We start from the raw sequence: 25,678 nt of genomic DNA, 5'->3' as shown, positions 1-25,678 counted from the left end.
ACCCAAATCTTTTCCTGGTAGGGAAGCCTTATCCTGTCACCAATGCTGACAATGAGACAACGTTCCATCCCATGGCTATGGTTACCTTTGAATGGGGGGGAGTAGTAGGGCAGAAAGAAGAGGTTGTATCTTCATCCATCCCTGTAGATTGCCTGCTTGGAAATGACCTGGAGCATTCCCCCTGGGCTGAAGAAGAGCTGAAGACCCATGCAGCAATGCTAGGGACCCCTGAATGGGCATGTGTCAAGACAAGGGCACAGAGCAAATTTCACAGGGAAAAAGGAGAGCTGGATCCTGAAATTGTGGACTAGCCTCCCAAGAGAAAAGGCAAGAAGACTGGGGGACCAGCTTCAAAACAGTTCACCAGACAGGACCCCTCTCCTCAGGAAGAGGAGTCACCCATCTTAGAGGGAACTGAGCCTGAAGAGGTTGGGCCTTACTACCCAGAGCTCTTGGGCACAGGGTGACCCTCTAGGGAAGAGCTTTGCCACGGGCAGAGTACCTGTCCCACTCTTGAAGGTCAGAGTCAGCAAGCTGCTCAGGAGGAGCTAGGAAATGTCAGTGGTACCCACATGGTGTATTGGGAGGAGGGGCTCCTATACACTGAGGCCAGATACCTCAAACCTGGTGCAACCAGGAGGATGGTAGCGCTCCAGAAGGCCAGAGAATTTCTTCTCACTCTAGCCCATGACAGTCCCCTAGCAGAGCACCTGGGCCAAAACAAAACCTGGAGTAGGTTAGTTAACCACTTTTACAGGCCAGGTATGTTCCAAAAAGTGAAGGGCTTTTGTCAGTCGTGCCCATCTGCCAGGGCAGTGGCAAAGCGGATGGGCACTTAAAGGCCCCCTTAATGCCACATACAGTGGTTGGGGTACACTTTGAAAGGGTTAGGGATCAACATTGTTGGCCCCTTGACCCTCAAACGGCATCATGACACAGATACATACTTGTGGTAGTGGATCATGCCAATAGGTATCCTGAAGCAATACCCCTCAGATGCATTACTGCACCTGCAGTTGCAAAAGCCCTCCTGGGTATCTTCACTAGGGTAGGGTTCTCTAAGGAGGCAGTGTCAGACAGAGGGTCAAACATCATGTCTGCATACTTAAAACACACATGGCAGGAATGTGGAGTGACTTCTAAATTCACCACCCCATATCATCCACAAACTAATGGGCTGGTAGAGAGATTCAACTAGACCCTAAAAGACATGATTGGAGTACTCCCTGAAAAACTCAGAAGAAGATGGGACGTCCTTCTTCCTTGCCTGCTGTTTGCCTACAGGGAAGTGCCACAAAAGGGAGTTGGTTTTTCTCCATTTGAACTTTTGTTTGGGCACCCTGTTAGGGGACCACTAAGTCTTGTAAGGGAAGCCTTGGAGAAACCTTTCAAAGAGCCCACACAAGATATTGTGTACTATATGCTTGGCTTACGTTCAAGAATGGCTGAGTACATGGAAAAAGCCAGAAAAAATCTTCAGGCCAGCCAGGAGCTTCAAAAGCTCTAGTATGACCAAAGAGCTGCTATGGTGGAGTTCCAACCAGGCCAGAACGTTTGGGTGTTGGATCCTGTTGCTTCAATAGCCCTCCAGGACAAATAGTCTGGGCCCTATCGCATTCTTGAAAAAAAAGGGGAGGTCACTTACTTAGTTGACCTAGGCAATTGCAAAAACCCCAAAAGAACCATTCATGTCAACCGTCTAAAACCCTTTTGTGATAGAGCTAACGTGACCATGCTCATGGTTACAGATGAGGGACAGGAAGATGAGAGTGAACCTCTCCCTGATCTCCCCTCCAGCAACCCACAAAATCGTTCTGTGAATGGAGTGGTCTTGTCAGACACCCTCACAGAAAAACAGCAAACTGATTGCAGGCAAGACCTCAACCAGTATGCTGAACTTTTCACTCTGACCCCTGGAAAGACAAACTGGTGTACCCATGATGTGGACACTGGTAACAGCTTGCCTGTCAAAATCAAAATCTACAGACAGTCAGACCATGTCAGAGAGAGCATAGAGGCAGAAGTAACAATTATGCTGGATGTGGGTGTCATTGAACCCTCTGAGAGTCCCTGGGCTAGCCCAGTAGTTTTAGTCCCCAAGCCTCACTCCAAAGGAGAGAAAAAAGAAATGAGGTTTTGTGTGGACTACAGGGGCCTCAACTCTTTGACAAAGACAGATGGATACCCAAGAGCTGATGAGCTCATAGACAGACGAGGGTCAGACAAATACCTGAGTACCTTTGATTTAACACCTGGGTACTGGCAGATTAGTCTGACCCAGGAGCAAAAGAGAGGTCAGCATTTTCTACACCTAGTGGGACTTATCAGTTCACTGTTATGCCCTTTGTACTAAAGAATGCACCTGCCACCTTTCAGAGGCTGGTGAACCAAGTCCTTGCTGGACTGGAAACGTTTAGTCCTGCTTGCTCAGATGTCATAACTGTCTATTCACCTGGCAGGATCACCTGATCCACCTTGGAAAGGTCCTTGAGGCTCTGCAAAAGCCAGCCCTCGCTATCAAGGCTAGTAAGTGCCAGATAGGGCAGGGAAAAGTTGTTTACTTGTTTACTTACTACAGTGGTGCTGTGTAGAATAGAGTGGTGTAGAGTGCAGTGACATAGAGTAAAATGGCGTAGAATGCACTGGCATATAGTGCAGTGTTGCAAAGTGTTGCAGAGTAGAGTATAGTAGCATAGAGTGTAGTGATGCAGAACAGATTGGTGTAGGGTGCAGTGATGTTTGATTGTTTTTGCTTTGAGAAAGATGTGGAGTGCATTGATGTGGTGTAGAGAAGAGTGCAGTGGTGCAGTGTAGAGTGCAGTGGCATAGAGTAGAGTACAGTAGCGCAGAGTAGAGTGGTGCAGAGTACAATGGTGATGAGTGCTGTGGCACAGAGTACAGTGGCATTAGAATAGACTTTTTCAGAGTAGAGTGCATGGTAGATCACAGTGATGTAGAGTACAGTACAGAGCATAGTGGAATGACAGAGTGAACTGGTGTAGAGTGGAGTGGTACATAGTAAGTGCTTTGGTGTAGAGCGCAGTGGTACAGAGTGCAGTGTTGCAAAGCAGAGTGGCATAGAGTGGAGTGGCAGAGAGTGCAGTAGTGAAGAGTGTAGTAGTGCATAGTAGAGTAGTGTGGGGGTAGAGTGCATTGGTATAGAGTAGAGTGTTATAGAGTAGAGAGGAGTAGAGTTAAGTAGTGCAGAGAAGAGTGCAGTGTGGAGTAGCAAAGTGTGATATTGTGCAGAGTAGAGTGGAATGGTGTAGAGGGGTGAAGAGTAGGGTGGAGTGGGATAAATTGAAGTATGCATAGTGTGGAAGTGTACTGCTATTACAGAAAACACATGTTCAATTGAAATGACCATTACATTTGCACAGACATACTGTTTTACTGATAAAAGTATACAGCACACAAATGATGTGTGGCAATGTCATCACCTGGTGTATAGATTAGTTTTTATCATATTAAAATATTTGTTTCTACCACAATTTGGAATTACCAAAAATGTGCTTAATTTGTGCTGTTCTAATTATGATATATTCTGAAATATCTGCACAGTTCATTTACAGACATTTGAAGTTTGTTGTGTGCCAGAAAAGAAAATAACATCATACAGCCTTCCTTAAGCATACCACCACATGATCGTCACATAAATCCTCTCACCTCACTTTGAAGTCAGAGAAGGAAAAGTAAACATCAAGCTCCCTGGAAGACAGAGCCTGACATTTGACCTCTGTCTTTGAATGCACAGCAAATAGGACAAGATAAGAACAAGATTGAAAGACTTGTATACAGGAATCCAGTACTGGTGGAAGAATACAGTAAATAGAATTTGGACTACGGAAGGAACAAGCTCAAGTTTGACAACCTAAAACAAATAGAGCCAGCAAATACAAACCAATCAACTGTGTATTACAAACCACAATCCAATGGTAAGCAATAGGTAGAATGCATTCCCAGGGAAGCTTTCCAAATGTTCCCAAGATGTCAGCAAACCGGACAGCGTAAGCTTCAACCTAAAATGTAGTTACCAATAACTTGAATGAACAGAATGTAAGCATTTTTAAAATACACTTATGAGCTGCTTGAAGGGCCCCACTTCTGAGCACCACACACCTTTTTTAAATGACAAGGATTATCAAGTAGAAGGCTGTCTTTGATAACTGTGAAATTTATAAACTTTAGATAAAGATCTAGAAAGTCAAAGTACTTCCAAAGAAGCAAGGGTACCACGAGAGACACCACAAAGAGGAGAAGCATGCTTGTATGAGTGTCTCTCAGCAGGGACATAGCCATGGGGGGGAGGGGTGGATGTGGCATTTGAGGGCCAGGCCAGCCCACATTAATCTTTGCCCTCCCCAAATGACCAAGGCAGCTAGCATGGTATTTATAATACAAAACAAACTGCATTCACATTTGAATGACTACAGTTTAATTGTAAAAAAAAAAAAAAACTGCTGACGTTCAGAAGGTGAAAGCTCAATAAAAATGCCTTTTTTATCTTGTTACATTTGCTACAAGTTCAAAGACGAGTTTAAATACCAGACTATGAATTCTTGTCCTTATAAATGTGGAGCTGTTTACCTTTCTTTCTCTCACTGCAAAGTGAGATGATTTTGTAAAGTGAGCCATGTAACAATATCTGTGGTGCAGGAAGGGCCACTGGAATTTGCAGCAGTGGAGGCCAAAATTATTCAGCAAGGTTAACTAAATCACACATCAAGAAAACACAAATTATGTGGTTCAGTGTGGCACTTTTTTATAGTATTATTTCCTTTTCTGTTATTTGTTTGCATATTAGCACTGTCTGGGTAAAAGTTTCACTTCATTAGTATTAGTTCCATATACAAATGCAGCTATTCATAACTGAAAGGTGACCAGTCAATCTTTGTGAAGGACATCCCTACTGCGCAGTAGCACGTTACAACATTTTTAGTAACTTTGAATCCGTTTGAGCAAGAAACAAAATTGTTTTGTTAAAATCTGCTGATTATGTGACAGATGTTTATGTAGAAAACGCAGAAGGATGGCATAATTCCAGTGGCCCTTCGTATAGGGAGTGCATAAAGAAAAACTGTAGGACGTCTATTTTTTCTAATACACAAAACTGTAAATGAACTTTGCAAATATTTAAACATATGTCAGCAGTTATTAAAGCACCAATGAAGCACATTTTGTCTTGTAATTCTGAAGTGTGATGGAAACAATGATTTTAAAAGGATCAAAACAAATCTGGGTGATGCTAAATAATGGCTTTATTGCCTTGCAGCATTTGTATAGCACTTACAAACTATGTATGGCACTGAAACTGTCATACATGGTCAGCAGCTATTCCATATAGGAGGGTTTGTGGTTGGAAGGGTTTTGTCCTTGTTTTGTGATCCTATGTAGGAAGTGTTTCCATTTTGTGCTTATTGACCACCAAGGTGTGATTTTCGTGTTATTGGTTGCAGTGCATAGCAGTGTGGTGGATGATGAGGTGTGAAAGACAGGTGTGTAGTTTATGGTTTTGAAGTACGCATCCAGCTTTGAACAGTTCTGCAGGTCCCTTTATTATATTTCTTATGATTATAGTTTGCTTAGATAGTTACTGTAATGAGTTATTTAATCAGAAATGTATTGTGTAGTTGTGGGCGTTAGCTGGCTTGGTTGTAGGGAGAGAGAAGTGGAGAGATCTGCTCGGATATGCTTTGTTACTATTATTCCATATCTGAGTGTCATTGTGAAATGTAAAGAAGTTGCCATAATGTACATGTATATGGGACCTGCAGTTGTGGACTAACAAAAGACTTACGATTGACCCGCAGTGTGTGACAGACTTCTTCAGTTATTCCACGTCTGTTTGTTTAGTGATGGCTGGTTTATTGGCTGCACATTACTGGTAATAAACAACTCTTGTATCACATATGTTTTATGTCAATGTAAGAGGTGTAAGTTTAAGTGTGCTACTGACCTGTGTTTTAGTAATAATATTAGTGTGAGTCAGAAATGTAATATATGGAATTACATAACTATATAATACCCTGGTGCCCCATAGGTGACCGCCACCCTTAGCTTACCTGCCTATCAAAAGTAGTTTGATGGTTGTGGTGTTTCCAGTCTGTGGATTGTAAGTTGAAGATGGAGTTTTACGTAGTGACTGTGTTTCAGGGTGCGGAATTTGTGTTGCTGTAGTTGTCTTTGAAATAACCATGTTTTCAACTTTATTCTGAGGTGAATATGCTCCTGGATTCTTTAAATGTTGGCTGAAAATGGGTTCTAGAGCTTGGTGGATTGTACTGAGAAAGCAGTGTCTCCTCCTATTTCTTATGGTGAGGTGGTATAATGATAAGTGGTGTAAGTCCAGAGCAGAGTGTCCTGTTTTGTTTGTTTTCCTTGAATTTAGCTTGTAGGTAAAGCTGTCCTTTTCCTTGGAGGATCTGTGGCCAATACAAAGTGCCTTGAATATTGCCCTTCTTGCTATAGGTAGCCATTGGAGTGATTGCAATACTGGAGTCATGTCTTCTCTTGGGTGAAGGCGGAAAAGTCCTGCAGCAGCATTTTGGAAGAGTTGGGTTTGTGTATGATGAACACAGGTGCGTCAGGGTATAGGATGTTGGCATAGCAAAGTCAAACTTGGATATTGCATGTCTGAGGATGGCTTGCAGTTTCTGTTGCTATTCAAGGTATTGGAGTATGCAACCTAATATTTTCATTGTGTAGAAGGTACTCTGTTTGACGTTATTAGCAAGGGGTATCATACATAGGTATGAATCCATGTTTACTCCTAGGCTTCTAACTTCTCTTGATATTGTTGAAGGGGCCTCATGTTCCTTAGGCCATATGGTGATAGGCTGGCATTTTGGCCATTGTCAGTTGGTCATAATCTCTGTCTTTGCAGTACTTAGTTTAATATGGTTATTCATCATCCATGTATATATTGCCCAAAGGGAGTCAATCAAGTTTTAAGTGGTAGAGGTCTTTCAGACCACCCATTTGTAAACTCATTTGTGTGTCACCTGCATAGTTATAACAGGTGAAACTGAATGATCTAATCAGGGTTGGTAAGGAGACTAGGTACATGTTGAATAAAAGAGGTGATATGATGGACACCCGAGGGACGCCACAGTGCTGTGTGTAAGGAGCTAATGTGAAAGGTAGTACTAACACTAGTTCAAACTCACAGCTGAAAGGTGAAGAATTCAATGGGCATTAGCTGAACTCCATCTCATCTTTCATATATGGTTTGTCAAACAAGAATTTGCTGTGTGAAAAGATAGAACTGGACAGGACATTGAGTCATGTTATTCTTAAGCCAGACGTTTCCTGTTCCTGATACATACATGGTTGTCAGTATCTAAACCTACAAACCATTCAGAAGCAGTGTCCAGTAAGAAAATTTCAGATTCCAATATTGCATAGTGTTTTGATTAGCCTATTAGGCTGGGGCAGAGTCATCAAAAGTCAGGCATGACTTATATTTGACCAGTGGCGGCTGGCAGCTTTAGGAGGGAGGGGGGTGGGCGGGAAGCACACACACACTCATTCTTACACGCATGCATGCACATCCATTAACAACACTCATAACATTTAAACACGCACGCATGCACCAAACATTCATTTTAAAAGATCACACACACACACTCATTCTTTCACACACACATGCATGCACGCACATCCTTAACAACACTCATAACATTCAAATATGCACGCACGCACCAAACATTCATTTTATAAGATCACACACACACACACTCATTCTTTCGCACACAGACACACGCACGCACATCCATTAACAACACTCATAGAATTCAAACATGCACGCACGCACCAAGCATTCATTTTAAAAGACCACACACACACACGCACACCCACGTATCTTCAGCCTTGAGGTTCCAGGTGGGTTGGGACAGCTGCCTTCCCTCACTGGCTGACCTTAGGTCAGCCAGTGAGGGAAGGCAGCAGTCCCAGCCTCGTCACAGAGTGGGATGGGGTCAGTGAGACTTCTGACCCCACACCACTCTGTGACGAAGTGTCACTGATTGACACTTGCCCTGGGTGCTTCAGGGCTTAAACCTGAAGCGCCCAGGTCGGAGTCAATGGGTGACGTTTTCCTCGTCACCCAGGGGAGGGCCTCGAGGCACCTTTGCTGAGCCAAGGAGGTCACGCCCATAGGAGCTGTGACCTCCTCAGCCCAGCAAAGTTCAGCTCAGGCAGCCAGGAGTCTGCGCAAATCGCACATGTCTGCTCCTGGCTGCCTGACCTGAACATGAAGAGTGTCTGTCAGGCTGACCTTTGTTCAGCCTGAGAGACACCCTCAAAGGTGGAGGGGGCATGGCCCCTCCGCCCTAAAGGGCGGGCCGTGCCTGTATTTGACTAGGCTCACTCCAGCCTACTCTGACTATTGTGAAATATAGCCTTGTGAGATAATTTATCTGCTCCAGAGATCATTCTTTTGTTTGCAGGAGCCAGGTGGTTTGTTAGGTTAATGTGCCTACTGTCGAGGTCTGCAAATACCATAACTAGCAGTAGTGTGAATCTGAAATGACCCAACGTATCCTGTGATGTCACAAAGGACTGCTATAACAGACTAGTTTCTTTAAAAAAAATAGATTAATATCTAAATAACCTTGCCAGGATCAACACAGTGAAGATTCATCTGCTTGAACCAAACATTGTGGAAATAATAATCAAGGCATCTGAGACTGAAAGCATTTGTATTATAATTGACCTCTATAGACATTCCTTCAGAACAGGGACTAACATTTTCTGATTTTTATGTATTGTAATTTAAGATCTGTGTACTGTGAATTTCCTTTATTGAAATATATAGGCCCTCATTCTGACCCTGGCGGTCGGCGGAGAGACGGCGGTCTGACCGCGAACAGACCGGCGGTATTAAAAATGGCATTCTGACCGCGGCGGTCCCCGCCGCGACCGACCGCCACTTCTCCACTCCGACCGCCACGGCGGTCATGACCGCCGGGCTGGAGTTTGCGCACTCCGGCCCGGCGGTCGTCCCAAGACCGCCAAGGGTATTATGACCCTGCCTACCGCCGCGGTTTCTTGCGGGCGGGAACCGCCGTGCGAACCATGGCGGTAAGCACTATCGGGGCCAGGGAATTCCTTCCCTGGCACTGATAGGGGTCTCCCCCACCCCCCACTACCCACCCGAGTCCTCCCCCCACACCCTCCACCCCCCTGCCACCCCCCAGAGGTGGTACGAACCCCCTCCCCACCCCCAGCCCGACATGCACATACATGCACCCCGACATGCACACACCCCCAACATGCACATATACACACCCCCTACACACACATACACAACGGGGACACATACCCACACATATACATGCAGACATGCGCACCTGCCGAACAGCACACATTACCCATAGACACAGCAGCACCCCCCACCCGCATACACGCACTCACACACCCCCTCTACACACTCACACGCACACCCCCATGCACGCCCACATCACACAACACCCCCCCACCCCCTCCCCTCACGGACGATCAACTTACCTTGTGCGTTGGTCCTCCGGGAGGCGACGGGAGCCATGGGGAGGTGACCGCCAACAGAAGACCGCCAACAGAAGACCGCCACACAGAAATGTGGGTCGTAATTCTGTGGGCGGTGTTCTGCTGGCGTGGCGGTGGAGGTTGACCAGTCTCCACTTTCCCGCCGACCGCCAGTGTGGCTGCTGGCGGTTTTCCGGCGGAACGCTCCCAGCGGTCAGAATGCGCACAGCGGCATACCGCCGCGGTCGGCGGTCTTCACCGCGGCGGTAACTCGGCGGTCTTGCGAAAAGACCGCCAGGGTCAGAATGAGGGCCATAGTCTTTTGAAATTTTTCTTTATGTTGATCTAATTTATGGTGTTTGCAATTAGATTGCTTTTACGTGGTCCTATATAACTAATGCATAATACATTTGGTTTAGTTTTTTTTGTTGGGAAATGGATGGGAACAGAGGGTGGTAGGAATGTAATTTATCCTAATAGATTCTGGAATGTTCCTTCACAGAAAAATGCTGAAGATTTGTGATTTATCAAACATTTGGTGTTTGCAGGGTGTTGTGGGTAAGAAGAGATATTGGGATCTATGAAAGCCACACAACTTCAGACTACGCCAGGTGCCTTGTTTTAAAACATGTCTGGGCCTGGCAGGTTTCCCTGGGTACTGACTGAGCCCTGGCTTACATACCACAGCTACCCATATTGCCAGAATGGGTCAACTTGCAAGGCAAACATCCTGAAGCTTCCATGTGTCTTAGGGGGCTCAGGGAGGCTTTTTCTTTTATGGGCCATAGCCCAGTCACACAAGTGGGATACTATTTTTATTGAGAGAAGTGTACAAAGGCTTGCAGTAAGATGCTTGTGGATCCTGGCAGATTCCATTAGTGTGGTCTCATTTCACTGTTTTGCACTGTAACATCAGTGTACACAGCGTGGTGCGCAATACACCAAAACAAAAAATCTGACTTGAGGAAGCATTTCCCTTGCTTCCCAACTTTGATTCTGGAAAACAACATTTTTCTGGTGTTTTTTTCAGTAACATTTTCTTTCCAGTACAGTGAATGACCCGTTGAAGTCCAGCGCTCTGTGAAGGTAGTGTGGTGGACATCAATTGGTCATCTGCTTTAAAGTAGTTAAAACTCACCAAATCTATGCAGCCTGATGTCCTGTCCAACAAGAAACTGCAAGGATAGGATAGCCACATTGCACCAACGTCTTTCTTCTATGATCATAGGGGACGTCTCCAGTTCCAGAAGGCTGCCAGGATGGTAGGCTTCTGGTGCTGGGAATAGCGGAAAGCACAGTCGGCAAGTACATGTGGCTGGTGCTGCTATGGGCAATCATAGACGAGAGAACATTGTAGTTGCCGTACATTATCTATTGAGAATAGGGCCAGAGGGAGAATAAAATATATTGAGAAGTACAGAGAATATAGACGAGAAGAGAGAGAAAAAAGGTTCTAGAAAAGCTGACAATATTGAGAGGAAAAAAAAGAGTAAGTAGAAAAAGCAAGAGAGTGAGGACAGAGATTATGAGATGGATGGGGAGAGAATGGAGCAAGTAGGAGAGAGCTTAAATGAGCAAAATGAAAAGTAGATACACATGGAGAAAAGGTGCTTGCAGATTTTAAGCGGAATTTATAGCTCATCATGTTTTTAGCCAATACACCTGGTCTAATGTGATTTCAATGCACAACTTTGCATTTTAACCATTGTTACTTGATTCACATTATGTTTTGCAAGTCGCATAACAATTGCACCCCCTTGTTATTTGTTACTATATGCTCTTAGTGAAATGTGCTTATGCCTTCCTATTTAGTGCACATCAGCCATATCCATATTTGCTGCTATAGTCACTGAAAAGTACAACCTAGTTGGTGAGAAGTCCAAGTTTTATTAAGGAGGTAATTTGGCTTTCTAGTGTACATTTAAATATGACAGCCCATTAACTGTTTCATAAAATGAAGCTTGACGTCTATCTTCATCTGTAGTAATGCCAAAACAATCCTTCTGCTAGTAAATATTTTCAGTTTCTAGTAAACCTGTCAGGCTTCCGTGCCTTCTACATTCACCACTCTGAAAAGTGCATGCTCATCCAACAATATTAGTCACATAGAGAGTGCCACCTTCAGGCTTCTATGCAAAGAGTCTACTTACTGCATGTGAAAGTGTTGAGAATGGCCATAATTCTGGAAGAGAGGGACTTTGTAGAATCCAAAAAGAAGGTACCAAATAAGCAGCAAAAATGACAGATGTTATCACAGAGCAGTATCCTATGTACAAACCTTAAAATCAAGCTCAGAGCTTTAGAGGCAGTGCTGGTACCTGCCCATCTGAAACTGGAGATGAAACTAGTGTCCTCAGTCAAGTCACATGCCCATGTTCACCAAATCACCTATGCTTTGCCATACGTACCTTTCTTACTGGTTGAGGTCTAACAAAGGTTTTCTTTGGTGCAACATCTTTCGCACAACAGGCATTTAACTATGAGGGGTGTATACCAGTGGTGAAGTTTGCTTCAAATCCATGCAGTTGTGACTGGTGGTTTTGATCAAATGTAATTGAACTATCCATCTTTTGTCACCACCTTATAGTGGAATCCATTGTGGGATCTTCCTTTGTAAAATGACATCCAAATTCAATATAGTTTTCACCATTGTTGTAGCTCTAAAATGCTTAAATCACAGTATTTACCACTAATTCCCAAAAATGTTCATGATGGATATGCTCAAAGCTCTCTATAGAGTTATTTTAAATTAGGGGTGAGTTAAAATAAAACTTCACTTATGAAGCCGGGCAGAATTGGGAACATTCATACTTCATGAAGCAGATGAAGTTTCTTAACATTATATAGGGTAAATTGTATGCTTTCGGACCTTCAAGGTGCGATAATTTGCTTATGCAGAATGTCCCAGGTAGGACATCCTACAGCACAAAAATGTGGAATGTGGCATCTGGACTTCCACCACCTGGGTTAAGGGTTGTGGGAAGGAGGTCTCTGAGCTGAGGTCAGCTTATTTGTTTAAAAACACCCAGAACTTCATGAGCTTTGCATTTCACAAAGCTTGAACAGTTAGAAAATACACAAAGTTGTGGGTCAGCCTACTTAACTTCCGTCTACTTTAAATTCTGTCTAATTGATAAAATTTTAAGTTGGATTATTTAAAATTGATTGTGTGCTTTAATATGTATATTACAAAAACCTACATATTCCTTTACATTGAATCACACAGTGTGCACCCAGAGTATTGAAACAATATTGCTAGCACAATATCAAATACAAAATATTGACAGGTAAGTATAGATTTTCTATAACTTATTCCACATATATGTATCCATACAAAATAAATATATTTTTAAGTATGCAGATCTGGAGTTATTAAGAGTTAATCTCAACTTCCCTATATGAATTTACCTTTCGATAATCTGTCCTCGATATTTCTCTATCACAGTATTCTGGGGGTCAATAATTAGTAGTAAAAACAGTATTTGGGAAGAAATGCTTCTATAGAGCACAGCGTTAATGTTTGGTCAGAGATGAGGGCCGTGAACCCCCTAAAAATATACTTCTTGCTACGGGCCTGTCTATCAGTTAAATGGCAAATTAATTGTATTGTTTGGCACTTGATCAGTGATATGGGAGTCTTTTTTATCATTGATGAAGCAGAAGAAACTCAATATCCAAATAATACAAAATAGCTCACTGGACATATTCACCATCTGGGCACCATTTGTTCCATCTAAGATATTTCCAGGAATGCTTGTGAATGGGGCCAATATGATGAGCAAATGCCTGAAATGTACAATAATGGTGAATTGTGCATTTAGAATTAGTGCTTTTAACATTTGTTATGGTATATTGCAATAAAATACTTTAACAAAAAGGGTGTATTTCACTTGCAAATTATTTCTAGATAATTCCAAATAAATGTTCACTTTCACAACGAGCAGTCTTGAAGTCTTATGCCATAACCTTGAAATCTCCATTACACGCAGATGCCATATGAAACTGTAACTTGTGTCTGTGGAATTTCATACTTTCATATAAATTGCAATAACATATTTTTTGTTTGCTGCTTTTTGTTCTTTTTTGTAGAAGAAAGTTAAGATGGAAAGTTCAACACAAAGCGATGACCTTGATGACGATATTGCTACTCAGTTTGTGATTCAACAAAGTCTGTTGGATATTCACAAGAGAGACTCTATCACTAATACACTGGAAGCTAATAAGTAATGTATCACTGTGAGATGAACTGAATGTATGTTACAGAGTTGTAAAATAATAACATTTTAATTTTAGAGGGTCCAAAGTACACTCAGGAGGTTAGGACAATAGGCAATTAATAAATCATAAATAAGTCTGTGAAGGCTAAGGAAAATTTCTGCCAGGACCACGAGGAACACTGACAGCATCTCTGGAGGGAAAGGTAAAATCTCTAAATAAATCAACAAGAGCCTCGGGAGGAAATCAGAAAGTATCTCTAACTAATAACAGATAGCATCACAAAGGAAACCAACAGCAGGTCTAGCAGCAAAGGGAAAGTCTCTCAATACATGGACAGTCTCAGGATGAATTCAGAAAGTGTCTCCCAAACCCTCAAAACCAGGGCTTTTTATTCACATTTTCACATAGCTAATGAGAGGAAACTGGAAATTCAGCATGACATGATCACAGATATCACCACATTAGTCAATTACAAATATAAGCATTACAAAGTCTAACGCAATACCTCTCACCCCTCTCTGTGTGTGAGACCCCCAACAACACCTGTTGCTGTCTGGAAATGCCCTACACATTATGTTTCTTTTTCTAAATAATAAGCATTTTCAACTAGGCTATACCAGGAACCTCCAGCCAGAAGGTCTTCAGAATTAGATACTTTGCAGCATATAAAGAAAAAGTTTCATTCACAGTACATGAGCTCTAGGAAAATAACCAGTTACACCACAGTGTTCTGTGTTCTGCAAAGTCTGCAGAAATTATGAGGAGAGAAGACATTTAGGGGGGAATGATTGGAAAGGGGAATAAGCAGGAGCAGTTTGAAAAGTTCATCAGAAGCATCTATCTTACAAAAGTGGTGCTCAAATACGAAAATGTGGGACAACTAAAACACATTATTAAACACACATTAAAAAAAGTTAGGAACATTTTTTTTAAGTGCAATATTTTTAATTCATTGGTTAGGACTAAAATTAATTATAAAAATCATTAGTGCTCAAAATAATTTGTCATACACAATTGCATATTTAAAAAAATCTATCACAATAGCTCCTCTCCATTTCCACTGTTCTATTCACTTATAGGTTATGTGTGAATACTCAGCACATTCATGGCACCTTATCACACCACGAAGAACCAATCAGCCCTCACCACCATATTTAGCACTTCCTGTGGTACTCGTGTATGTATGGACCTAAAAAGGGACAAAACCCCTATGTATCGTCCACCAGCACCATTTCTAAGTAGGTTTCATCTGCACCGTGATATCTGATCACTTCTGGGAGCAGCACAAGGTATTGTGGTGTCCTACCATTCAGATTAACTAAGATGGCTGCAATAGCCACTCCTAAGGCCATTGCACAAATAATGTACGCTGATTTAGTATAATATGTCCTTGGTCAGTTCACAAAACAGTACGCAAGGCATAAGGATTCCCTCCTTGCCCTACCTTAATTAGTAGAGGTTAGGCAAATCTTGTGGTGCACAAATCGCCCAGTAATCATTGCAACTGGCTGTAATAACAGCCAATTGTAAACAACAAGCTGCATATCACATATACCCTCTAGTGGCTCTGGCAAAGACCAATAACAAGCTGGAAGTTTTCCCAGCCACATTATAACATAAGAAAATCCACTTAAACTAATTCACTCAGCACAAAAATTAACAGGCGGTTAATGGCAGAATAGATACTGCAAGTTGCAACCAACATATATTTCTTAATCAATATTACAGCTCTCATAGTCATAATCACATATAGGATGTCTGAAATGCTGGCCATCCACATAGGTCTCTGCCTCTCTCTTTCTTCCCTCCTCTTTGTGCCTTTCACCCTCAGCCCTTTAAAACAAACCCAACTGCTGTAGTTGCCAATGGGTGTGGATTGAAAAGTGTAAAGTACAAAACATAAAACTAACAAGGGACCTGTGGAGTAATTTACAACTGGCAGCTAATTGCAAATATAACCTGCACATCTATCTCTTACACTTTCTCCTCCATCATACCAGTAAACATTGCATCCCAAGACAAGATAAGGGCACCCATTCAGTCACTCATGCATGATACTAAAACACTTCCCCAAAAAGGTTTTAAAAAACACAGGCCCATATTGATACTTTTTGACGCAAAACTGCGCCAACGCAGTTTTGCGTAAAAAAAATTAGCACCGGCTAACGCCATTCTGAAGCGCCATGCGGGCGCCGTATTTATTGAATGACGTTAGCCGGCGTTAGCCGCCGGCGCCGTCTGGTGTGCGTTAAAAAAAACGACATACACCAGGCAGCGCCGGCGTAGGGGGAAAATGGCGTATGGGCGTCCAGAAATGGTGCAAGTCAGGCTGAGGCAAACAATTCGCCACAACCCGATTTGCGCCATTTTTTTACGACGCCCATCCCCCATTGAAATGACTCCTGTCTTAGCAAAGACAGGAGTCATGCCCCCTTGCCCAATGGCCATGCCCAGGGGACCTCTGTCCCCTGGGCATGGTCATTGGGCATAGTGGCATGTAGGGGGGCACAAATCAGGCCCCCCTATGCCACAATTTAAAAAAAAAAAATACTTACCTGGACTTACCTTAATGTCCCTGGGGTGGGTCCCTCCATCCTTGGGTGTCCTCCTGGGGTGGGCAAGGGTGGCAGGGGGTGTCCCTGGGGGCTTGGGAGGGCACCTCTGGGCTCATTCTGAGCCCACAGGTCCCTTAACGCCTGCCCTGACCCAGGCGCTAAAATCCGGCGCAAATGCGGGTTTTTTAGACCCGCCCACTCCCGGGCGTCATTTTTGCCCGGGAGTATAAATACGACGCATATGCATCGCAGTAATTTTTTAAGACGGGAACGCCTACCTTGCATATCATTAACGCAAGGAAGGTGTTCACGCTAAAAAATGACGCTAACTCCATGAACTTTGGCGCTAGACGCGTCTAACGCCAAAGTATAAATATGGAGTTAGTTTTGCGTCGAAATTGCGTTAAAAAAAAAAACGCAATTTCGGCGCAAACGGAGTATAAATATGCCCCACAATACTCTTCCAACCAGGCATTTTCCCACCCTGTCTCCAGCTACCCATCATATAATGCACTTGATTCCAGCACACCTGGGAATGAGATTTTATGTAACTGTAATAATACGGATTTGCCCAAGTAAGTGTGTTTTGAAGGAACAACTAATTTGAAAGTTGGTTGGCTGAGTATGACGCCTCAAAGGAGGCTTGAGATTTGCCTCCCTTCATCTTACACACTTTGGGCCTCATTATGAGTGTCTTAATGCAGGGGGTGTCAATTCCACAACCCCAGAGTTAACAATACCAATGTTTTTGTTAACTCTAGAGGGCAGAAAATAATGGGATTTAGGGTTAAACTCTGAAGATTCCCTGGGAAAAGAGGATTTACTGGTAGAAAAAGTAATTCTGGGTCCTGTTCAACAGTAAGCAGTCAAAATATACCACAAAAAGCCCGGTAAATACCGGCAAGTGGATTTGGGGTCAGAAACATTTAGGCCATGATTACTAATGCCTTGTTAAACTTCAGTATGTGCAGTTACGTTTGTTTTATGTCAAAATTATGACTACTATGGTCATTTCCCCATCCCTCTAATTTTTTCCGAGGCAAATTTTAGCAGATCAAAAGTATTGAAATATACTGGAGAAAAATGGCACAAAAGTTCCTATACATGCAGAATTTGGTGTGAAAGGCTCCAACTCTAGATGTAAAGGCCTAGATTACTTAAGGAAACTCTGAATAGGAGGTGTTTGCCAAACGTAGTAAATTCTTCATCCTTGGTGTTGGTGCAGCTGAGGTTTGGCTGCTACCTTTGACATCACAATGTTGATCTTTATGTGATCATATTGCTATTATATTGTGAATTGATATCAAGCTAGTTGTAGAGTGGTGCATTAAATGTATATATTAAGGTACATTCACTGTAGAGTAAGATTTAAATGTTTGTGGTTTGGCCATATTAATTGAAATATGATCATTGATTTTATGTTTCCTTATGATATTAGAGAATAGTTATAATTCAAACGATAATGATTTTCATCACTGCTGTGCCTTCAATGTTAATACGCTAACGTTGAAAAATGTAGTTTCCCACTATATTTACTGAAATGTATTACCAACTTATTTCACCTTTGCAATTTACTATAATATGAAGTCAGACAAGATTTATTAATGACAATTTTATAAGTTTAACGTTTACATGCTTTTGTTTAACATGAATAAAGTATGGCACTTTAATTCTGCTTTAGTTTAGTCGTGTTAAGGCCTTCAAGGCCCCAGCTTCCCAGAATGTGGGAAAGTGGTTTCCTTTCTGTTAACATGCCATATCTTTTCAGATGCAGTTCACATGAAATGTTAGCTTGGAAATAGATGTGCTATTGTTTTACTCACAGAGAGTCTGAGAAATTAACCTTGAAGATGGTACATGGAGGGGCAGAGAATGTGAAGACTAGTTCTATTCATTATGTTGCAAAGTTGTACAGGACACCAAGGACAGATACCTTTCCAGGACGATCTTGGGAGCTTCTGGCCCTGTTAAAGATGCCTGTCGTATGATGTGGAGGGATTGGACAGTGAAATCTTCCGATCTCAATGGACAAATCATCATTCACTTTGGACTTTAATTTATCGTTTTCAGTTAGCTATAGTAGCAGAGATCCCTTGGACTTCGAGAGGCACAGACCACTTTGCCCTTGCCCTGCACTTTCCCTAGATGCTTGCTGAAAGATCTTAGGATTATTTTGATCCATGAGGATACTCCTGACTGAGATGCTGACACCTTTCCTTTTTACTTAATTATTCCCTCCCTTAGTTAGATTTATTTTGCCCCAAATGTCATTTTTCCAACTTCTTTTTGTCCTTTATTTTATGTTTACTTTTTGTCCCTATGTTTTGTAGCCCGGCCCATGTCATGTTAGTGACTCCCTGATTTTGAGGAATTCCCATTGCTTAGCCAACTATTTAGATGATTTCCGTTTAGACTGATTGTACAACATTCATTTACTGAGCACTAACGGGCATATTTATAGGCACCTAGCACCACCTTGCACCACATTAAGGTAAGTTATTCTCACATTAATGTGGCTCAACGTGGCCAAAATCCCTGGGCCGTATTTACAGGGTGGTGCAATGCATCCATTGCGCCACCCTGTAACTCTTTGTGCTACATTATGGCTGCAGCGGGCACAATGTATGCAAAGGGGGCATTCCCCCATTAGGGGAGCCGGAAAAATGACATAAGGAAATCGATGAGATTTCCTTACGCCATTTTTTACGGCACTTTTATTGCCTGCTCAAGAGCATTCTTTAGAATGGGGCCCTATGTACTCTGCAGGAGTAGCTGGTAGTACTTCTGCAGAGTACATCAATAGCGTCATAAAAGATGATGCGATTGCCTCCTACCCTGCGCCATGGTGCACCGTATTTTAAATACAGTACACAGATGGTAGTGGTAGGGGGGTGCTAAGGGGCGCAGGGAAAGTGAGGGTGCACTCGGGTGCAGTGCCACTTTCCATAAATCAGATCATAAGTGTTGCTATTACTGTTTTTTATAGCAGTTATTCAGTATTTAGTTTGTCTAATGCTAATCAGATTGGATTTTTTTTCCCCAGAGGTTACTTTACTTCTATAGCTTGTTTTTGAGAATTATTTACATTATATGAGTATTAATTTGTAATAAAATACTTTAACTTTATTTCTGATTTAGGTTTTCATAGTGTGGCAAATTGGTTATACTATAAATTAAGTGTTGATTAATTGTGATGTTAACCAGTCTTACCCCCTGGTAGGGTGAAAAGATCTGTCAACCTCTTTTACAGCATACCTGAAATGCTCCATCAAATCTGGTAGCAGAGGTCTGGTTTCTCCCATGGGGGGGGGGGGGAATTGTAATTGTGAGACAGAAGTAGGGAGATAGTAATAGGGACTTAGGGGGGTTTATTATGAAATTGTCCAGACCCCTCTCAAAACCTGATCCCATGGTTCATTCGGAGGATTGAAGGAGTTCCAGTGTATTCCTTTGCAGCTGATTTGTGAGTATTCATGGGGGTTGCACTTTGCATTGCTTTGGCTTAAAATTGTGGTAAAGTGTAATGTTTGTGAAGTGTTTTGCGGAATTTTCAAAGCCATTGTGTGAATGTAGTGATTTTTGCCAAGAAGATGTGTTCGTTAATGGGTCCGTCGTGGCTTAAGATCCCGGGATAATGTACAAGTGTAGAAGACTCTTGGTTTATTTATTGTTGTATGCTGTGAATCTCGAGTGCACAGAGAGGAACTGTATCAACCCAAGTGAGACCTGCTGGTGTAATCTGTAGGAGGCTGGCTCAGTATATTTTGTACACCTATAGGTGAGGCACCCTGTACTGCATCCAGGCAACCTTTAGTGATAGTGTAGGTGGCTTCAGATAACCAGAGCTCTCATAAAGTTAGGGAGGTTGGATAGTACCCACACCCATAGATACCCAGAACAGTGGAGTATCTACGTCAGGGAGCCCAGGGGTAAGGGGTGATTTTGTGTCAGAACCTCCTGCTGAAGTCAGTGGGGACCTTGGTTGTCCAGCGGGCTGTCGTGACCTGTGGACCATGTCGGTGGATCCCATGTGTGGATTCCTCAAGAAGAGGAGCTAGGGAAAGAAGGGAGAGAGTCCAGACCACCTGGATGTGCCCAGGCAGTGGAGACTGGAAATGCCCACCCTTCTTGGAGATGCTTTCCTGTAGGGTGGTGGACAAAGAAGTGCTTCAGGAAGATCCTAAGAGTAGTCCACCAGCTGTCCCATGCTGGTCATCGAGATGCATAGGGGTCAGTGCTCATCAGTCTGCAGGACCACCAACAAGCCTTGGCAAATGCAGAGAAGCGTGGCACGGAGTTTGGAGGATTTGTGGGGACCAGGAGGTCCAGGTGACCCAACCTTGGCAGGTAGGTCAGGGCCATCCCTCAGCATGCAGGAGAGCTAGCAGGAATTGGGGAGCCCCCAGCAGGACCCTCTGGTAGCAGGCACAGGGAGTCACAGTGAGGCCCCAGTAGCACAGACAGGAGGAATGCCCAAGTTGCAGGGGTGACAGAGAGGACATCGTTCTTGGAGGCACAGAGCCAGGGGCTTCTGAAAGATAGGAGGTTTTTAGACTGAAGAGCCAACAAGCCTTGGCAACGACAAGCAGATGTGGTGCACAGGGGTTCAAGCCAAGCAGCTCCAGCAAGGGACTGCAGACTTCCCAGTTGCAAGGAAGATAGGTCAGGCCTCTGGAGAGCCACAGAACCACCACCTGTTTTGTACAGCCTTGAAGAGTCTGTGGGACAGCAGGATCCACAAAGCGGTCATCATCATTGAGGTGCCTGCAGATGCAGGGGAGTGGCTCCTTCCCTCCCAGGGAGATTCCTTCTTGCTTTTCTAAGTGTAGGCAGAGTCCCAATGACTCTGCAGGAAGTACAGCCACAGGGTTGCAGAAGTCTTTGCAGAACTTGGAAACAAAGTTGCAGTAGGAGCCCTCTTACTGGTTATAATCTTCTTTCTGGTTCCAGCAAAGAACAGCAGCGCTTCTGGTGTCCAGGTTGCAAAAATGTCCTGCAGAGGAGACTTGCAGATGGTTCCTTAAGTCTTGCAGACAAACCTAGGGTCCCACCCTCAGGGAAGCCCTTAAGTACCCCAGGAAGGGTGTGGACACTTACTGCAGTGACCCACCTTTCAGAGGGGGTCAGGGACATCACCCAGCTGGACTAACAAGTTAGATGCTCCCAGGTGCCTCTGCTCATCTTATTTCCAAGATGGCAGAATCAAGTGGCCACCTGTCAGAGCGCTGTGCACCTCTCTAGGGGAGGAGATGGATAGGGGGTGGTCTCTCCTTTGTGTGGTTTTATGCCAGAGCAGGAATCAGGGGTTCCTGCACTGGTGCAAACCAAATGTGCCCTTCAAACAGGGCACCAAATGTGCCCTTCAAACAGGGGCCGCTCCTCCGCAATGACAAAGGGGCGTCGCCCCATGGCTAAAAGCCAGCAGATCAAAAATAAAATGATAGCTTACTATTGTTTTATTTTTCATCTGCTGGCTCAGCCAGCAGTGCAGGGAGGGGTGGACCTGGGTGATGGATAGTGGGAGGGGAAGGAGGAGAGAGTGTACCTAACTGCGCATGTGTGTTTGACCAGCCAAACACACACGTGCACTCAGGTTTCTTCAACACGGTTGTGGACACAGATGGGCTGAAGAAACTGAATAGAGCCCAGGCTTGTGGCTGAGTGGCAGTCCAAGCTGCTCAGACCAATCCTGACGCTGTTTTCATGCTGGGTTTAGCATGAAAGCGGCGCCAGCATTGCTTTGCTGGTTTCCCAGTAAATGCTGGGACACCAGAAGAGGAGCGAGGCGGCAGGAGGCGGCGGTGACAAGAACAGTAAGTGGTGTTGTTTTTTTGTGTCCTTGTCATTGCCCCCACCCTCCCCCTTGACATTTGTGATGGCTTCCGCTGCCTTCAAAGCAGTCTGGTGGCATGCAGAAGCACCCCGACCCCAGCCCAGAGACACCTATTTCTAAAGAAGAGGTAGCCACACCTCTATCTTACAGGAAATCACTCATTCTGCTTTCCCCTGCCTGAGTTAAGCTCAGCAGCAGGAGAGCAGAAAAGTGTCTGGAGTCAACAACAGCATGGGCTGGCATGCAGACCTTGCAAGGCTGTACAGGCAGACTTTGGGGGATTCCCCCGGGGAACCCCCAGAGCACATGATATCATGCAACTAGCACTGGAATCGGTGTAGTTGCATGATTTCAACATGTCTGATACCAAACATGCCTATGTTCCGTGGGGCCATTATGTAGCTGGACAACTTGTGTTGACCAGTGTCCACTACATACCTTAAGATGGCTTCCCCACACTTAAAAAGCCCAGGAAATGGAGTCTGAGGTTTGTAGGGGCACCTCCGCTCATACAGGGATGCCCTCACACTTAGAACCATGCATCCTGCCCTTGGGATGAAGGGCCTCCCCTAGGGGTGACTTATAGGGTCAGAGTGCAGTGATCATGATATAAGGCAATCCTTCACACCATGGCAGGCCTGTAGTCACAGTTTGCATGGGCTCCCATGGGTGGCACAATACATGCTGCAGCCCATGAGGGGCCCCTGGCCTACCAATGCCCTTAGTACCATATACTAGGGACTTACATGGGTGTACCAGCATACCAATTTTGGGGTGTAAAAGTTACCATACAACTAAATTTAGGGGAGAGAGCACTGACACTGCAATTCAGTCCAAACATTCTGACACCAGGCAAACAAGTGGGGGTAACTATGCCAGAAAGTTGCTACATTTCTATAGAGTCTCATTCACAGAATAATTATATCTTCGTACTGCTTTTGAAGTGTTGGATTATCCGATCCATTGGTGATGCAGACAAGGCTGTTGATTTTTGCGCACATTATTTTGTATTAGGTTTGTGTGAAAGAGTGATTGTAAGAGAAATTGTAAAGGAGTGTGAGCTGCTGCAAGGAATGAGATTGACGTTATATTGTCGCACTGGTATAGGTTGGTTGATGTGAAGCTTCGCTGGTATTGGTGGACTATGTCATATATTGGTTGTGAACTCCAGAAAGAGGATTGTGGGAACAGAATTACTTCCTGTCTGCAAATGAAAAGTAAACTGTGGATTATTATAAGTTGACTGGAAAACGAAGGTCTTTAAAGCATTGAAAAGTTTGATAAAAGGTGATGTATTATTTAGATGATTTCAGTTTGAACTAATGCTTAAACAGGTTGGACAATGCTTATTTACTGAGCACAAAGTGTTGCTATTGCTGTTTTGTATAATGGTTATTGAGTGATTAGTTTGTCTAATGCTAGTTACATTGTGTTTTTTCCAGAGGTTTGGATTCCCAATGGTGTTACTGTACCTCTATAGCTTGTTTTGGGAAATTGTTTACATTAACCTGAGTATTCATTTGTAATAAAACCCATTAGCTTTATTTCCGATTTGGGTTTTTATTGTGTAGCCATATTGGTCATACTGTAAATTAAAAGTTGATTAATTGTGATGTTTACCACTCTTATGTCCTGCAAGGGTGAAAAGTTTTGCTGACCACTTTTAGAGCATACCTGAAAAGCTCTATGAGTTTTGATATTTAAATGGTTCAGTGAGTACAAGAACCCCATTTGGGGCCCTCATAATTGTGGATTTAGAAGTGGTAAACTCATTAATGAGGGTAATTATTGGTTCTAATGAATTCTGAATCCCTTGACATTGAATTTCCCCGGGTGAGATCATGAGTGTGAATCATTCTGGTGATAAAAAGCAACTTCCATGTGTAACTGTGCCCAAAAAAATGCCATGCCTTCCACTCATCTGGCAAACTTTGACAAGCTCTAATGCCACAACATAGCATTTTTTTGTCCCATGCAGACCCTGCTTCACCAACCATTTTACACAACTGAGTATAACATAGGTGGGAAAACAGTGGTATTTATAATGTAGGAAACCGTACATAATTCCGAATTTATGTTCTAAGTAGCTCACAGGTGTGTTTGAGGAAGTGTCAGGGCAGGGTCTCCCTGAAAACAGTAAGACATTTACTCCTATCAGTGGCAATTGTACAATTATCAGGGTGAGAAATAGGAGGCCACACTTCCTAAAATGAGGGAAGCAGTGAGGTGGTAAGCAATGTAGATACACTCTTACTTCATTTATGCATTCAGATATTTATATTTACTACATCTATGTATACTGATTTATGCATGCTAGTGCTCATTGGAATCCAGGACAGTCACAGGTTCCCAGAAGTGCTCCTGTGTCATGAGTGAGCATGATTCACATGTTTGTCAATCCTTGAATGCATTATAGGCCTGGATGCTTGTAATCTAGTCCATGTTTGTGTATTTGATGTAAATGAGTGACTTGTTCACTTGTCAGAAGTGCTCAGGCTGGACTTCAGTTAGTTTTAGTAGCTGTGGTTCATTCTGTGCAAGCTAACACAGTGTGTGTAAAACTGTCACAATTGTCTGCTCACTTTGCTGCAACTAGAAAGTTTTTTAAAATTATTTTCTGACTGTGCAGGTGGCTGTAAGAGGCTTGTACATATTGACGTTATACAGTTTCATAATTGTGGAATTCCACAGTAACAATAGATTCTGCAGCTGTGCCTCCTATTATTTCACATAGAAGCACTGATTTCAATGCCGTGTTGCAAATGAAAGTTCCAATCAAATTTGCCCCACTTGCTCCTGAGACCCCTTAAAGGACTAAACATATTACAATCCCTGAAAACTAGGACATTCCAGAGATAAAATCTCATTGCTGGACGAGATGCTGTCACATGGGGAACCAATTTGAGTCCTTATGGTCTTCAAGTATACAGGAGGTTGGTTATGCATGGTTCTGAAAATAGTATACATTCTAAAATGATGCCACAAGGGATTTAGAGGTTTTACACAAATGGGTTAGGGATGCATGATGAAGAATAATTGGTGTGTATCTTATCAACAATTGTGTGTGTACTGATTTTATGGGGTTATATATATATATATATATATTCACCCAAATGCTGCTCATTGTTACCGAACTCTATCAGGTGGGTGCCTCCTTCGTGCAAGCAGCACTGCACGTAATTAATGTCCAAACCAAGCAGCTCCACTACAGAGCCAGGGGCAGTCTTGGATTCCACTTCCTCACTACAGCATGACACGTTTATATATATATATACTTTGATTCATAGATGTATAATATATACTGCAGCCCATATGCCTTTTATGATATATATATATATATATATATATATATATATAGACTCTGAAAAAACAAAGGTTACAGGGACGTTATAGTTAGGCTCTAAATTTACTTGTACAAAACTATAGAAATTCAGCAGTTAGAGTTATTTCAAGTAACTATAGTTAGCACCCTAAGGTAACTATAACTCATGCCCTTCCCATGCACAGTTTTCTTATCAATAATATAATTGCAAAAGGTTGCAGTGATAATATCAAAGATGCCCTTCAA

General features: G+C 43.1%; 1 long non-coding RNA gene across 1 annotated transcript in view; it reads left to right on the top strand.

Moving 5' to 3' along the window:
• The window catches only part of LOC138258597 (uncharacterized), a 44,130-nt gene that overhangs the window by 14,968 nt on the left and 3,484 nt on the right, over positions 1 to 25,678 (top strand). Inside the window, exon 2 of the long non-coding RNA XR_011198441.1 lies at positions 13,594 to 13,727. This is a non-coding gene — a long non-coding RNA (uncharacterized lncRNA). The remainder of the gene's footprint in view (positions 1 to 13,593; positions 13,728 to 25,678) is intronic.

This window comes from Pleurodeles waltl, chromosome 9, assembly GCF_031143425.1.
Source record: "Pleurodeles waltl isolate 20211129_DDA chromosome 9, aPleWal1.hap1.20221129, whole genome shotgun sequence".
Lineage (NCBI taxonomy): Eukaryota > Metazoa > Chordata > Amphibia > Caudata > Salamandridae > Pleurodeles > Pleurodeles waltl.
Note: the sequence above shows the minus strand (reverse complement) of the source record. Positions and strands in the feature narration are given on the sequence as shown.